An 18491-nucleotide genomic window follows, 5' to 3' on the forward strand; every position below is an offset into this window, starting at 1 on the left:
CGGAAGTAATAAAACAAAATATGAGGAAAATGTTCTTTTTGATTTTCCATTTTGAAATCGACGGCAAAGAAACAATTGTTAACGAAATCGTGTACTTTCTTTTTGTAAAACGAGCTTGAACTGTGAGTTGTTAACCTACATAATGAATTTGCGGTTTAGAATGAAGTTAGTTACATTTCAAGACACGTATGTCCATCTATTGGAAAAAAACGCAATTACTTTTTGGCCAACCCAAGATATATTAATATAACATATACTATATAATATATATAATATTGGGTTGGCCGAAAAGTAATTGCGTTTTTTTTTATATAAATAAAAGGCGAATTTTTCATGGGAAACAAAACCTTTATTAAACAATATATTGTCCATTTTGTTTGATTATCTTTTGCCATTTTTCAGGCAACTTCATGATTCCGCGCTCAAAAAAGTTCTTATCTTTTTCAGCAAAAAACAATTCCAACAACGATTTGATATCCTCATCAGCAGTCAAGGTTTTACCATTCAAGGCGTTTTGCAAAGAACGAAACGAATGGTAATCTGATGGTGCCAGGTCTGGCGAATATGGTGGATGTGGTAACACATCCCATCCAAGCTGCAACAATTTTTCACGAGTGACCAAACTTGTACGTGGTCTAGCGTTATCATGGTGAAACACAACACCTTTGCGATTCACCAATTCTCGACGTTTCCGTTTGATGGCATCATTTAATTTATCCAGTTGACGACAGTATACGTCTGAATTAATGGTTTGATTCCTTGCAAGCAGCTCAAAATACACAATACCTTTACAGTCCCACCAGACTGACAGCATAATCTTTCTTTGGTGAATATCTGCTTTTCAAGTGCTTTCAGCAGGTTCATCACGCATGCTCCACGATCTTTTTCGTTTGACGTTGTTGTAGACGATCCATTTTTCGTCGCCTGTTATCATACGTTTCAAAAATGGATCATTTTCCTCACGTTTCAAAAGAGAATCGCAGATGTCAATACGCTTAGTGAGGTGAATTTCTTTGAGCTCATGTCGTACCGAAATATCGAGCTTACTAATGTATCCAAGTCGTTTTAAATGCTTTTCAACACTCGATTTCGATGTGTTAAGATTCTCAGCAATCTCTCGTGTCGTTAAACGCCGATTGGAATCGATCAGTGCCTTTATTTTGTCATCATCAATTTCGATTGGCCTTCCTGAGCGTGGTGCATCTTTCACGTTAAAATCTGCAGATCGAAATTTAGTAAACGAATTTTGACACTGCCGCAGTTTTAAAGCATCTTCGCCACATACATCAGATAAGTTTTTATGAGCTTGCACAGCGTTTTTCCCTTTTCGGAAGTAATAAAACAAAATATGAGGAAAATGTTCTTTTTGATTTTCCATTTTGAAATCGACGGCAAAGAAACAATTGTTAACGAAATCGTGTACTTTCTTTTTGTAAAACGAGCTTGAACTGTGAATTGTTAACCTACATAATGAATTTGCGGTTTAGAATGAAGTTAGTTACATTTCAAGACACGTATGTCCATCTATTGGAAAAAAACGCAATTACTTTTTGGCCAACCCAAGATATATTAATATAACATATAATATATAATATATATAATATTGGGTTGGCCGAAAAGTAATTGCGTTTTTTTTATATAAATAAAAGGCGAATTTTTCATGGAAAACAAAACCTTTATTAAACAATATATTGTCCATTTTGTTTGATTATCTTTTGCCATTTTTCAGGCAACTTCATGATTCCGCGCTCAAAAAAGTTCTTATCTTTTTCAGCAAAAAACAATTCCAACAACGATTTCATATCCTCATCAGCAGTCAAGGTTTTACCATTCAAGGCGTTTTGCAAAGAACGAAACGAATGGTAATCTGATGGTGCCAGGTCTGGCGAATATGGTGGATGTGGTAACACATCCCATCCAAGCTGCAACAATTTTTCACGAGTGACCAAACTTGTACGTGGTCTAGCGTTATCGTGGTGAAACACAACACCCTTGCGATTCACCAATTCTCGACGTTTCTGTTTGATGGCATCATTTAATTTATCCAGTTGACGACGGTATACGTCTGAATGAATGGTTTGATTCCTTGCAAGCAGCTCAAAATACACAATACCTTTAAGTCCCACCAGACTGACAGCATAATCTTTCTTTGGTGAATATCTGCTTTTCAAGTGCTTTCAGCAGGTTCATCACGCTTGCTCCACGATCTTTTTCGTTTGACGTTGTCGTAGACGATCGATTTTTCGTCGCCCGTTATCATACGTCTCAAAAATGGATCATTTTCCTCACGTTTCAAAAGAGAATCGCAGATGTCAATACGCTTAGTGAGGTGAATTTCTTTGAGCTCATGTCGTACCGAAATATCGAGCTTACTAATGTATCCAAGTCGTTTTAAATGCTTTTCAACACTCGATTTCGATGTGTTAAGATTCTCAGCAATCTCTCGTGTCGTTAAACGCCGATTGGAATCGATCAGTGCCTTTATTTTGTCATCATCAATTTCGATTGGCCTTCCTGAGCGTGGTGCATCTTTCACGTTAAAATCTGCAGATCGAAATTTAGTAAACGAATTTTGACACTGCCGCAGTTTTAAAGCATCTTCGCCACATACATCAGATAAGTTTTTATGAGCTTGCACGGCGTTTTTCCCTTTTCGGAAGTAATAAAACAAAATATGAGGAAAATGTTCTTTTTGATTTTCTATTTTGAAATCGACGGCATACAAACAATTGTTAACAAAATCGTGTACTTTCTTGTTGTAAAACAAGCTTGAACTGTGAGTTGTTAACCTACAAAATGAATTTGCGGTTTAGAATGAAGTTAGTTACATTTCAAGACATGTATGTCTATCTATTGGAAAAAAACGCAATTACTTTTTGGCCAACCCAATAGAAGCAGAGATTCTATGGAATAAAAATGATTTTCCACGCGGCGTAATGTCTCAGCGAATAAGTCGTATCGTCATTGGATGTCTGCAGGGAATACAATATTTCCGCATGCTTTGCAATATCGGTTTTTCACCAACAAGGAATTGATTTTCTAAACGCTCCGATAAACACAACATTTCAATTGTTCACGGCGGTTAAGGGATTTTAGACTTGCAAATGAGGCCGATAAAAGCAAGGCTGGTGATCGTGAGGAAGTTATTGGATGGTCGGCAGTTTTCGGGGTCATTCGATCGACCCGTACTAATGGTGAACTAACGTTGTAACCGCCCGTCGAGGCAAACGTCGACGGAACTCGTTTCCGGAATTAGCTCGCACTCGTGATTTTGCATGTGCGCAAATCAAATCATTATGCATCTCCGCTTCCGTGCGCGTGGTCGAACGCCAAGATCGCTCTGCGGTCGCTTAAAAGCGAATTTCGGAGATTGCGGGATTGTGCAGATAGCGAGGTACTTTGACCGACGTTACATGGAGCAAAGCGCTCCTGAGAAACGTTGAAAGGCCGTCGCGCGAACATTTCCACCGGTTAACATGTAGAAAAGAACAGCAATTTTTATCGGAATTATCGCGAGCATCACACGTGGAGCGTCCCTTTTGTAGAGTAGATCGATTGTCCCGCGTCCTATTCGTTTGTTCGGTCAGCTGAAGCGACCGTTCTATCGACCAAAGCTATTTTTTAAATCGGTGCATTTGGTCGATTCGTACGTTCGGCGAACAATGGGTGTCATTCGTATCAATAATCGCATCGGTTATACCAGTCTGATGCACATATTTGTGGGATACACGTATGTACGGTGCATTTGGCACGTACGGCTATTTTTCCTCGATTCAATTGAACGCTTTGGATTACTTGAATATACACGGTGTCCCGGGTTTTAACCGACAAACTGCGGGAGCATATTCTACTAGTGGAAATAAGAAAAAATTTTTATATCGAGTTTGCTTAGAAATGCTTTATTACAAAGTTATAAACCAATATTGAAAAGAAATATGAGAGAAGTAACAACGGAACATAGTGTAGAATTTGCAAGGTCGAAGATGTTTATGTTACGTGTATTCACATGTATTCGTGTTCACTATGTTGAAACGATTCAGTATGATTGTTACTTTCACAACAGTAGCTGTTAGATTTCAATCGTCGTGTCAACTAGCAATTACTATCAGAATGCCGAAAGTGTTTTCAAACGAGGAATACACCGATATTCATTTCGTGTACGGATTCTGTGACGGAAATGCACGAGCTGCCGTGCGAGAGTGTCAACGTAGATTTCCTAACAGGAGAGTACCAGACAGTTCTGTGTTTAGTAATACCCATTTGCAATTACGTAATTTGGGTTCATTTCGACCTATGAATGAATATGATGATGTTCGTTCAGCTCTAAGGCACCGACGACGCTCGGAAAGAATCTTAAATCTTTTTGATAATACTCCTACACAAAGTGTTCGACGTGCTTCAGCTCAACTGCAGATATCACGAAACACTATTTGGAGAACATTGCGTGCTGATGACAGATTCGCATATCATTACACACCTGTACAAGAATGACTTCCAATCGATTATCAGAAACGAGTCGAATTTTGTAACCGGTATGTGAATGCAGTAGAAAGGGACAATCTTTTCTCATCAATGATATTATGAACAGATGAAGCGACCTTTACAAGACGAGGCATGTTCAATTCTCATAATAGCCATGTATGGGCTCATAATAATCCACATACTACCAGACGAAGAAACTTTCAACACGAATTTCGATGTAATGTTTGGATGGGTATGCTTCATGACCGGCTTATTGGTCCGTTCTTTTTACCTGACCGATTGAACGGAGAATCTTTTCGAAGATTCCTATCAAACGATTTACCAATTGTGATGGAAAATGTGCCACTGCAGTTTCGCCAAAACAGCTGGATACAGTTAGACGGTTGTCCGTCGCACTATGCTAGACAAGTTAGAAACTGGTTAGACGAACATTACGCTCATAGGTGGATTGGTCGAGGAGGAGCGGTTTTCTGGCCTCCAAGATCGCCCGATTTAACGCCTCTTGATTTTTATTTATGGGCAACTTTAAAAAATAAAGTTTACAGTACAGAAGTAATCTCGCTTGAAGATTTAAAGCAACGAATTACTAATTCAGTTACTGAGATGCAACCAAATTTTCAGGAATGTCGTACCGTAACAAATTCCGTACTACGTCGATGTCTAGCTTGTATCGATGCGCAAGGACAACATTTTGAAATGCGTCACTAAATCATTGCGTAGATAATTTTTATTTTTGTGAAAAAATTTGTTGTTACTTATCTCATATTTCTTTTCAATATTGGTTTATAACTTTGTAATAAAGCATTTCTAAGCAAACTCGATATAAGAATTTTTTCTTATTTCCACTAGTAGAATATGCTCGCAGTTTGTCGGTTAAAACCCGGGACACCCTGTATACAGGGTGTTTCCTCTAACTGTAGCACTTAGAATATCTCTGCTTCCTTTGATGATATGAAAAAAGTCAAAGGACGAAAATTGTTCGATTCAAAGAGACTAGTACTCTGGTAAGAAAATTATTTTTTTAATGTGACCTATCACAAGATATCAAGGTCATCAACATTTTTTTAAATGAGATGGTATATTTTCCTTAGCGAAATGATGTAGCTTGTAAAAAAACAAATTCAACCATACAGAATATGTTGACCTTCATTTGCACGGAACATACTCAACGAATCATTTCCTGATCGCTGGATTGGACGTGGTGGAAGAATTTCTTGGCCGACTCGATCACCAGATCTTACGCCTCTTGATTTTTATTTATGGGCAAGTTTAAAAAGTAAAGTTTACGGTACAGAAGTAATCTCGCTTGAAGATTTAAAGCAACGAATTACTAATTCAGTTACTGAGATGCAACCAAATTTTCAGGAATGTCGTACCGTAACAAATTCCGTACTACGTCGATGTCTAGCTTGTATCGATGCGCAAGGACAACATTTTGAAATGCGTCACTAAATCATTGCGTAGATAATTTTTATTTTTGTGAAAAAATCCGTTGTTACTTATCTCATATTTCTTTTCAATATTGGTTTATAACTTTGTAATAAAGCATTTCTAAGCAAACTCGATATAAGAATTTTTTCTTATTTCCACTAGTAGAATATGCTCCCGCAGTTTGTCGGTTAAAACCCGGGACACCCTGTATACAGGGTGTTTCCTCTAACTGTAGCACTTAGAATATCTCTGCTTCCTTTGATGATATGAAAAAAGTCAAAGGACGAAAATTGTTCGATTCAAAGAGACTAGTACTCTGGTAAGAAAATTATTTTTTTTAATGTGACCTTTCACAAGATATCAAGGTCATGAACATTTTTTTAAATGAGATGGTATATTTTCCTTAGCGAAATGATGTAGCTTGTAAAAAAACAAATTCAACCATACAGAATATGTTGACCTTCATTTGCACGGAACATACTCAACGAATCATTTCCTGATCGCTGGATTGGACGTGGTGGAAGAATTTCTTGGCCGGCTCGATCACCAGATCTTACGCCTCTTGATTTTTATTTATGGGCAAGTTTAAAAAATAAAGTTTACAGTACAGAAGTAATCTCGCTTGAAGATTTAAAGCAACGAATTACTAATTCAGTTACTGAGATGCAACCAAATTTTCAGGAATGTCGTACCGTAACAAATTCCGTACTACGTCGATGTCTAGCTTGTATCGATGTGCAAGGACAACATTTTGAAATGCGTCACTAAATCATTGCGTAGATAATTTTTATTTTTGTGAAAAAATCCGTTGTTACTTATCTCATATTTCTTTTCAATATTGGTTTATAACTTTGTAATAAAGCATTTCTAAGCAAACTCGATATAAGAATTTTTTCTTATTTCCACTAGTAGAGTATGCTCCCGCAGTTTGTCGGTTAAAACCCGGGACACCCTGTATGTACAGCTGAAGATATAGTGAAAATTGATTGTGACGTATCCGTATTTTAATTGGAGATAGTCCTCAATCTTGTTAAAAATAGTACGTATCTTACTGAGATCTGCGATTCGGAATATAAAAATACTCCATCCTTTCATTTGGAATTATCGTAAAACGTGTTTGCAGTGACCTACGGGAGAAAGATATCTCGAAACTCGATCGAAGACTTGCACCGACTCGCGTGAATCATTTATTTTGACGTGATGCAATTTCGAATTTGGAAAATGTTGCTAATATCGTCATAGTGTAATATATTTTCCGGTATTCAGCATTATTGTCCACATCATTTCTGTGGTACGTTTTCCTGCAACAAATAATGCGATTGGTCCATAATATTAATCGGATCTAAAGGGATTAATTAATTAATAAAGACAAATTTGTATATAGGAGAAATAGTTTTGTCGCTTTGAATCAGGAGTTGGTAATTTCGATATTTGCGGCAAATAGCTCTAGATATTTCAATCTTTACTTTCATATATTTAATATATTTCATAAATAAAATCTGCTCAACAAAAGATTTCAAATTCGACTTCCGATAGTTGTGAGTTACACAGATACGCGTTCTTCTTATTGCTTATGAGAAACTTATACATTTTGTGAGATTGCATTTATTGTTCCATCCGTTTCGCGTTTCCTTATTTGTCCATGTTAAAGAACTCATAATTGTCGGAAAAGCTTTTGTTGATTAGAAATGATTTCTTTAACGACGTACCGTAGTACTAAATAAATACGTGATAATGATATCTGTGATCTTCCCGCAGTTTCGCGGGAACAAAGGAAATTGCACTAGGACTTGGATAATTGCAGGGAAGGATCGTTGAGACAGTACGCCGAGAGTTATCGAGGTTGTTCCAATTAACCGCAGTCAACTTGGCGCATAACGCATTAACTTTTCAAGCGACGTGTCTTTGTGTTACTGAATTCCATTTCAATTGAATGAATATGATTGCAACTACCGTGATTCCGCTAGCTAAAAACGCACAGATAAATGAAACGTTAAGAGTTACATGCGTTAGCTTTTAATACGAATATCGAATATTTTTTAATAATGGAATCCCACGTAACGGATATTTTATTTCCGGAGAAGCGAGGTAGTATGAAATATATCGAGATCTCACTCTGAGATGCTGTCGAGAATGTCTCAATCGATGACAATCAATTTGATGCACGAAACATTAATTTTCTAAGTCCTTAATACCAGTATTCGATATTTAATAAAATAAAATTAATGTGGTTGCGATTATGTCGAGATAATTATATACTTTGGTTAAAAATCTCTTCTGTGGTCAATAATTAAGTAATTAATTAATTAAAGTAATAGCTTTAGTTCTGATAAATTGAAACATGCAAAATAAATTGCAACATTACGGAGTAAATTGTATGAAGATAATATTTGTCATACTTTTTGGCAATTTAAAAATTTAAAAAATTTACAAATCATGATCACATCTATTTTTGGAATGTTTGATAAACTTTGAAATTTTCCTAGCTATTGGCCGCTCTTTGTTTCCTAATTGGCTTTCTGAATAATGTGAAAGAGCCCACATATTACCAAATGTGATTATGGATTATTCAAACGCTTGTAAATCGCTAATGTAATCATCGTTATGTAAATGGCAATCGGTATGTCCCGCAAATGCGCAGTACCTATAAGCATTTGCATATATCGCACAACTACAGTAGCTTATATTAACGAACATTTTAATACATTTTATTTATAGCGACAATTTATGAGCTAAAAACATGTAAATTTTTCCCGTTTATGATAGAAATTAATTTTTCGTGACAAGATATATATAATATAAGAATGTAAAATGATAGAGGATTATTAAAGATATATTCTAAAATAATCGATGTGACGATTAAGGATAAGCAACTCCCAAAATGATAAAGTTATCAAATTCTGATGATTGCATTTATTGTTAAATTACATTATTCTGTTTGCATTATATTTTTTGAAAGAAAAAAGAATATTGCTTAATAAAGTCTATAAAATAGATAATTTTTAATGTCTCTATCATTTTCTATTTTCACATGCACATTTCTCAAATTGTATTTGAGAAAATTTAAATTTTATTATTATTCGTTCCAATCAAATTTCGCGCTTTATATTATATCTTGCACAGCCTGTAAGAAAATCAATAATGTCACTGAGGTTGCCCAAGACGACTATCCAGTGGGCGCCAGTATTCCCTTATGAGAGACTTTCTTCTTTGCTGGGCAAAATCATTTGCCATCCCCACAGTTTAGGTCGGTAAATTACCCACCGTTGAAACTGCAATCATTATCAGGTTTTGTATTGTATTTTATCATTTCTGCCGGATGATAAGGAAGAAGGGACCATAGTTCAAGCATGATCATAAGGCTAATGGGCGCTGTGCGCAATAGTATCAAATTTGCTTTACTCTTGTTATCAGATTTCCTTCTTGTTATCCAATTTCGTTTCAGCAGCCTTTTGTGAAAAAGATTTCTTGTTTTTTCCGTTATTTTTTCTCCCATCCAAGTTTTTACATTTTTGTTCCTATCTGCTTCGTTCTTTCACGTTCTGCGACGCTATTATGACATAAATGGCTTTTTCTTTGCAACGAGAACTTTCATAAAAATTATGGCGATTTTCTATAATTTGGTTACGTTCTTTGCCGATGGCACTCCACGTATTTGTACTATTAGGGTCGCAAAGGGCTCCAAGAGAATATTGCTAGGCGAAGGCGAGATATTTTAATAAAGCTCTTGCAATCGCAGATGGTCCTGACCGTGCGATAAACTTCCGAAGAATTCGCGTTGAATTCGACCCTGCTGAGGAGCCCTTGCCAAGGTCGGAATGATCACATTCTTGGGGTAACACTTGGCCGTTCCGTTTATCCAACACGTCCTGATAATGCTGAATTATTTATGAGGCCATTATATTATTCAAAATACAAGATAGGAAATAACACAGACGAAAGGACGTTTAAAATTCGATTCAGAATAAATGGCAAAAGGGCCTAATACTACAGATTGTACTTCTGAAAGATACAAGTTATATAATACCAAACAATTTAAGAGAAATTTTCTTAAATAATTATCTTTCATTAATCTTTAATTGATATGCAGCGATTTTATGGAACCGTAACTATTGCTTCATCCTTGTTACTTTAATTTAAGCATAATGGTCCAAGAGATCACGTTACTTAAAGAAGAAAAGATATAAGGTATATTGATTGGTCAATAATTATCATAAATAGTGCAACAATACGACATGTTTTTCCGTGATCTTCTTCAATTGTTGAGCAATCAAGCTTGATAGTAACGTAATAGTAAATTACTATTTGTTCTTGTCTTCATTATTTCGAATATAAGCCATTACGACATTTGGTCAATAAACCATGCTTAAACGCCATTATTGCACCCATGTAGATTGCATCTCGAGGATGCGTACGTACTGAATCGCCATCTTCCGCATCGTTCGTCCTTTTGTACACCCACGTGAAGTCACGAGTACGGGTCTGTTCCACCTACATACGTACGTACGTGCGATAACTGCATTAAGGGGATGCTGGAGTTGCTAGTGAACTATTTTTTCACTATAGCGATGGTAATTGCAGTTTCGAAAATTCTCTCTATTGCTTGTGCAGAATAAAAAATCCTTTTCCACAAATGAAGTATAGATAGAAAGAAAGCCCGCTCCACAGGACTTTATATTCAAAATGGAAAAAAGTTAGAAAAGACAAATGCAAGTTTTTAACTTTTTTCCATTTTGAGTATAAAGTCCTGTAGAGCGGGCTTTCTTTCTATCTATACTTCATTTGTGGAAAAGGATTTTTTATTCTGCACAAGCAATAAAGAGAATTTTCGAAACTGCAATTACCATCGCTATGGTGTAAAAATAGTTCACTTCCCCTTAAGGGGATGCTGGAGTTGCTAGTGAACTATTTTTTCACTATAGCGATGGTAATTGCAGTTTCGAAAATTCTCTCTATTGCTTGTGCAGAATAAAAAATCCTTTTCCACAAATGAAGTATAGATAGAAAGAAAGCCCGCTCCACAGGACTTTATATTCAAAATGGAAAAAAGTTAAAAACTTGCATTTGTCTTTTCTAACTTTTTTCCATTTTGAGTATAAAGTCCTGTAGAGCGGGCTTTCTTTCTATCTATACTTCATTTGTGGAAAAGGATTTTTTATTCTGCACAAGCAATAAAGAGAATTTTCGAAACTGCAATTACCATCGCTATAGTGAAAAAATAGTTCACTAGCAACTCCAGCTTCCCCTTAAATTGTTTGCGGTAGGAGGCTGTTCCATAAACCATCGCATCGTTTCGGCTATAAACGACGCGCAGATATGGAAGTTTTACCGAACATTCAGACCGTTGCACTATCTTCATTTCTCGTTGTACGGAGCAATCAGATATTTTACAGGCACCGATAATATCAGCTTGCCTCTTTTGTTCATCTTGCAAGGACGCCTCGAAGATATGCTCCTCTAGATATACATGTTGTTTACTGCAGTTCTTCGCCAAGTACTCGTTGGCTCGAGTTCGAAATCGACAAAATTTGGTCGCAGAATAAGGCGAAATTCGCTAAGTCTGAATGTGAAATTGAATACGATGTCAGATTATTAAGACGCAAAGTTTATTCAATATTAATTGGTACATGATGCTGTAACCAACGACCGAGGACTAGCGCGTCGGACAAGTGTAATACATGCAACGACGACGAACGATAGTTAGGTATATCGGAAGTTGAGACTAACAGCGTTTTTCGCTTTCAGTGATATTATCGTACCAAAGAAGATCGTTATCCTCGCCTTTCATTATCCTCGATCGCGATTTCTGCCAGACGTTGGCGCGATAAGATCTCTCTGCCTTTCCTGACGAGTTATTGCTGTTTAGCGCGCTGGCTCTTTAGGAAGAGGAAAATAATTTCGCAATCTACGTAACTTAATGAACTGCATTCACCGCATTGCTGCGAAAACCGGAGAACGATTAATATTATTGCGCGAGATCTTTGCGATCCACCGGATGAAAGTACGCGAGGTAATATGCAATTTTGATCGATGAATGCGTGAGTGGTCGGTGACGTTCGAAGGGATTCCGGGTGAAAACGTAATGGATATTGATTTTACGTTGAATTTCACCTTTCGAGTCAAATATTTGCAAGTTTACGATGCCGGTGCCGGCGTTTATTCAAGGCTCTTCTCCTTTGGATTTTTTCCTTTACTTTACCAATAAATTCTGAAAGCTAAAAGCGGGCGTTCCCATTTCAATGTCTCCGGGGATCTCTATTTTACGTGGATTTAACCAAACGTCGAATATATAGTGTGTACTTACATGTGTATACAATCGATATATTCTTGATGAAATATAGTGCATTTCGAGAGAGAGAGAATATCGGCCAAGTCCAAATCTCACATCAAATGTTACTCGCCTTGCTTTGTCCGTTGGTGATTTCATGCCAACTTGAATCTTGCAAAAATACGATTCGCAACATATTCGCCGCCCACGCGAGTTCTCTCGGCGCGATGTTGCTTTGTGCCTCTCCCTTACATTTATTATGCATCCTCCAAGATTGCTGCAGTAAGCGACGAAGTTGCTGTTTTGCAAATTTACGATCACCGATGCCGGACTGTTGCTACCGAGACGGATGGCATTATGCATATCGCCGTCTTTATGGCGCAATCACGAATGCATCACGGCAAACAGGATCCGGCGCGTAATGCATCGTCGAATGCGTGGGAAACAGAAGTAGAGCGATGCAGATTATATCAGACTGACGTATACAGGGTGTTTCCTCTAACTGTAGCACTCAGAATATCTCTGCTTCCTTTGATGATATGAGAAAAGTCAAACGACGAAAATTGTTCGATTCAAAGAGACTAGTACTCTGGTAAGAAAATTATTTTTTTACTGTGACCTTTCACAAGATATCAAGGTCATCAACATTTTTTTAAACGAGATGGTGTATTCCTTAACGAAATGATGCTTGTAAAAAAACAAATTTAACCATACAGAATATGTTGACCTTCAAATGACTTTGAACCACAAAAATCACGTTTAGGAAAAGAAACTCTATTTATTGTACGTATAACTACAAAGATGTACCTTTTTTACAGATGTTCGAAATGATCACCGTTTACTTCCATACACTTTCGAATTCGATGAATAAACGATTGTTTTACGTTTTTGAGAGATTCCGGAGTAATTGCGGTGCACGCACGCTGAATTCTTTCTCGCGTATCTTCAGGTGTTGTCGGAATATCGCGATAAACTTCATTTTTTAGGCGTCCCCAAAGAAAAAAATCAAGAGGCGTAAGATCTGGTGATCGAGCCGGCCAAGAAATTCTTCCACCACGTCCAATCCAGCGATCAGGAAATGATTCGTTGAGTATGTTCCGTGCAAATGAAGGTCAACATATTCTGTATGGTTGAATTTGTTTTTTTACAAGCTACATCATTTCGCTAAGGAAAATATACCATCTCATTTAAAAAAATGTTCATGACCTTGATTCTTGTGAAAGGTCACATTAAAAAAAATAATTTTCTTACCAGAGTACTAGCCTCTTTGAATCGAACATTTTCGTCGTTTGACTTTTTTCATATCATCAAAGGAAGTAGAGATATTCTAAGTGCTACGGTTAGAGGAAACACCCTGTATACAGGGTGTCCCGGGTTTTAACCGACAAACTGCGGGAGCATATTCTACTAGTGGAAATAAGAAAAAATTCTTATATCGAGTTTGCTTAGAAATGCTTTATTACAAAGTTATAAACCAATATTGAAAAGAAATATGAGATAAGTAACAACGGATTTTTTCACAAAAATAAAAATTATCTACGCAATGATTTAGTGACGCATTTCAAAATGTTGTCCTTGCGCATCGATACAAGCTAGACATCGACGTAGTACAGAATTTGTTACGGTACGACATTCCTGAAAATTTGGTTGCATCTCAGTAACTGAATTAGTAATTCGTTGCTTTAAATCTTCAAGCGAGATTACTTCTGTACTGTAAACTTTATTTTTTAAACTTGCCCATAAATAAAAATCAAGAGGCGTAAGATCTGGTGATCGAGCCGGCCAAGAAATTCTTCCACCACGTCCAATCCAGCGATCAGGAAATGATTCGTTGAGTATGTTCCGTGCAAATGAAGGTCAACATATTCTGTATGGTTGAATTTGTTTTTTTACAAGCTACATCATTTCGCTAAGGAAAATATACCATCTCATTTAAAAAAATGTTCATGACCTTGATTCTTGTGAAAGGTCACATTAAAAAAAATAATTTTCTTACCAGAGTACTAGTCTCTTTGAATCGAACATTTTCGTCGTTTGACTTTTTTCATATCATCAAAGGAAGCAGAGATATTCTAAGTGCTACAGTTAGAGGAAACACCCTGTATACAGGGTGTCCCGGGTTTTAACCGACAAACTGCGGGAGCATATTCTACTAGTGGAAATAAGAAAAAATTCTTATATCGAGTTTGCTTAGAAATGCTTTATTACAAAGTTATAAACCAATATTGAAAAGAAATATGAGACAAGTAACAACGGATTTTTTCACAAAAATAAAAATTATCTACGCAATGATTTAGTGACGCATTTCAAAATGTTGTCCTTGCGCATCGATACAAGCTAGACATGACGTAGTACAGAATTTGTTACGGTACGACATTCCTGAAAATTTGGTTGCATCTCAGTAACTGAATTAGTAATTCGTTGCTTTAAATCTTCAAGCGAGATTACTTCTGTACTGTAAACTTTATTTTTTAAACTTGCCCATAAATAAAAATCAAGAGGCGTAAGATCTGGTGATCGAGCCGGCCAAGAAATTCTTCCACCACGTCCAATCCAGCGATCAGGAAATGATTCGTTGAGTATGTTCCGTGCAAATGAAGGTCAACATATTCTGTATGGTTGAATTTGTTTTTTTACAAGCTACATCATTTCGCTAAGGAAAATATACCATCTCATTTAAAAAAATGTTCATGACCTTGATATCTTGTGAAAGGTCACATTAAAAAAAATAATTTTCTTACCACAGTACTAGTCTCTTTGAATCGAACAATTTTCGTCCTTTGACTTTTTTCATATCATCAAAGGAAGCAGAGATATTCTAAGTGCTACAGTTAGAGGAAACACCCTGTATATACGTGACGTTGACGCCGATTGTCAGGGATGACAATCCGCGTGATTCTTTATACATAAACAAATAAACGGGATAAAATGAAACGCAACAATGCGCTGTATCTTTTACATTTACATTTCGGAAATGGATTGCACTTTTTTATATTTGAACACAGTATCGATGTTTGGAGTTTTATTACATTCGATGCGATTTAATTTATTTCGTAATTATTTTCGCGGAATTGATATTTTGATTGGTATTTGCTTTGTGTAAGTAGCGAACAAAGTAATGATTTAATATCTCCTCTCGCGCATCCGTTCCTCTATTTAATACCCATTTTTTTAACGCATGCATTTAGCCAATGTTTTTATTTCGTGTGTCACATGCAGTCGTGGTATTAAGGTCATGCGGACGCGTAAGCGTATTCCACGCCAGAATTATTGTCGCGCGGTCACCAATTCGACAGAATAAAGATGACAGAGCCGTTTCTTGCGCTCTCTGGCTGGCGGAGAGCCGAGAACCACGTCGAGTGAAAAATGTTCGGAAGAACAATCGTCTTACGTCACTAATGATACGTGTCGCAGAGTGCATGTTCGTCTTCGGATATCGATATCGCGAATATATTTTTTGCGAAGTGGCGCATCTAAACTTTTACATCTATTCTTGCGAGATAAAACTCTCGGTGAAGCATAACATTATTTATGATCGATCGCGAGGTGCTCCACTTTTTACATCCACGTATAATATATCGTAATATATCGCGTAATGGAATAACCGCACAAACCGCCGCCTTTTTCGTCCACATAATTTACGTTCCGCCCACAAGTGTCACGTTCTCATTTCCGAGGATGCAAATGCAGAAAATAGAGTTTCTTTTTGTACATGCACGCGTCGTTTAGCGGTAAAAATACATGCATATCTGCTTGATGACGTTTTCGTCCGTGCAATCAATTGAAAAGTACCCTCCGAGTGAGTTTTAAGCTCATCATTATTATCCTCGTATTTACTCCGAGGAATATTTATATCAAGGAACAGCTTGGTTACATAAATTCATATGCAGTTTTTATACACGGTAGTTTATGGTTTTGCGCTGCACTATAATACGTGGTTAATGCCTGTCCAGGCCGATCTGCTACCGTCCACTTAATACTCATCAACCACGACGTATCGTGAGGACACGTGCCATCGGATCAGCATTTGTCATGCCCCATTAATTAGGCGCGACGGATCGTCAGATTATCACTCCGATTATTCAACGCCTGCAGCGATACACTCAACGCATCGCACATGGCGATATGAGGTGCGCGACGTGTGCCAGTTTACTTCAATGATCTTTATTAATATGTATTAGGGGTGTGATTTAGTTTTGAGGGTTTTTTTGCTCAAAAACGCATGTATTTAAATATGATAATGAATGAATACCTTAATCCAAATATTTTCCTTCGTTTTCTATAACTTTTTCCCATCTTTCTGGCAAGAGATCGATTCCACCACGATAAACTGACTCTTCTTTTCAGTTGATCTTTCAGTGGATGTTGATGGTTCGCCTGGATCCACCCATGATTTTCTGCGTTTCGGATTATCAAAATAGATCCACTTTTCATCCCCAGTAACAATCCGAGACAAAAGACTCTTCTTTTTTTGCCTGGCGATCAACGAAATGGTTCGCAATGGCACTTTCCGATAATTGATGGGGAACCCATTTCCCTTCTTTCTGAATTTTTCCCATTTCATGTAAATGTTTGGCAACTGTTGTACGATAACATTTAATGCTCTGTCAAGAGATGGATAAAATCACTCTTCTTTTCAGTTGATCCATTCGTCGACGGATTTTCGCACTTCTTCCAAATTATCAAAGTGTGTATCCTCTAAAGCGTGTTGCATCCACCGGAACAAATAATAATCGCATGGAGCAATGTCCGGAGAATACGCGGGTGCGGTAAGACTTGCCATTCGAGCTCCAATAGTGTTTCTTTCACTGATAACGCAACGTGAGGTCGAGCCTTGTCACGAAGAAGAATCACTTTCCGTCGTTTACTCGCAATTGGTGGTCGTTTTTGGTCCAATGCTTGCTTCAACTTGTACAATTGGTGTCGATAACGATCAGCCGTGACAGTCTCGTGCGGATTTAACAGCTCATAGTACACTATCCCACCAAATACAGAGCATTACTTTTGAACCGTGAATATTGCGTCTCGGAGTGGATGTTGATGGTTCGCCTGGATCCACCCATGATTTTCTGCGTTTCGGATTATCAAAATAGATCCACTTTTCATCCCCAGTAACAATCCGAGACAAAAGACTTCTTTTTTTGCCTGGCGATCAACGAAATGGTTCGCAATGGCACTTTCCGATAATTCATGTCGAACCCATTTCCCTTATTTCTGAATTTTTCCCATTTCATGTAAATGTTTGGTAACTGTTGTACAATCAACATTTAATGCTCTGGCAAGTTCTGAAGTGGATCGTGTTGGATTTTCGTGCAATAATGCTTGCAAATCTGCATTTTCAAGCTTTCTTGGTTGTCCCGAGCGTTCTTTGTCCTTCGCATCAGTATCACCACTTTTAAAGCGTCTAAACCAGTATTCACACGTCTTAATTGATGGGGCAGAATCACCATAAGTTTCCACAAGAATTCTATAACCGTCAGCGGCAGTTTTCTTTTGATTAAAAAATAAAAGCAACGCATGTCGAAAATGCTGTTTCGGAAGTTGCATTTTTACGATGATATAAACGCGACTGTTATTGCATCTATTGCTATAATGCTACTAAATGTCATGGATAATGTCAACACTGTAAGAAACAACAGTTATCGGAAACAGCTATTGGAACACACTGACGCTACAGCCATCTGTTGCAAAACCCTCAAAACTAAATCACACTCCTAATATGTGATCATATAAAAATCGAAACAGACGCCTAGATAAATCTAGCTGTGCCAATTCCATGAAACATAACGATTCTTAAATCGAAATATCATCGCGGCTCTCGCGAAATGTATTCTTTGATCAGGCCCTCTCTTCAGATTTTCTCCGCTCCCAGTTCAGATCTCGATCCATCTTACGGAAAGATGGAGGGTAGGCTCTGAGAGATCGAGGGAAATATCTCCTCATGACCTTCGACATCACCAAGTGTTTCCTCCATTATAGCGCGAATCCAAACATCATCCTCCACCCTCGATGTGTCTCCGTCGACGCTGTTTTGCAGGCTCGATATTCCTCTCGTCTGCCTTCACTTTGCCCGCCGCTCGCGGGCCGCTTTCTTTCTCGCAGCGGCTTCTGCCGCTTCTTTTCTCCGCCTCCGTCTTTCGGCGTTTTCTCTTTTCCTCCTCCGACACGGTCACTTAGCGCTCCCCTTTCTCACCCACTAACCCCTCGTTCTGACTCGGCCTCTTTACCACGCTTCTACCTCGTCTACCCTCGCCCCTGTATCTATCTTTGCTCATCCGACCCTTGAATTAAATTACACCCCGGAGGTCGG

This window comes from Ooceraea biroi, chromosome 14 (assembly GCF_003672135.1).
Source record: "Ooceraea biroi isolate clonal line C1 chromosome 14, Obir_v5.4, whole genome shotgun sequence".
NCBI classification, from domain to species: domain Eukaryota; kingdom Metazoa; phylum Arthropoda; class Insecta; order Hymenoptera; family Formicidae; genus Ooceraea; species Ooceraea biroi.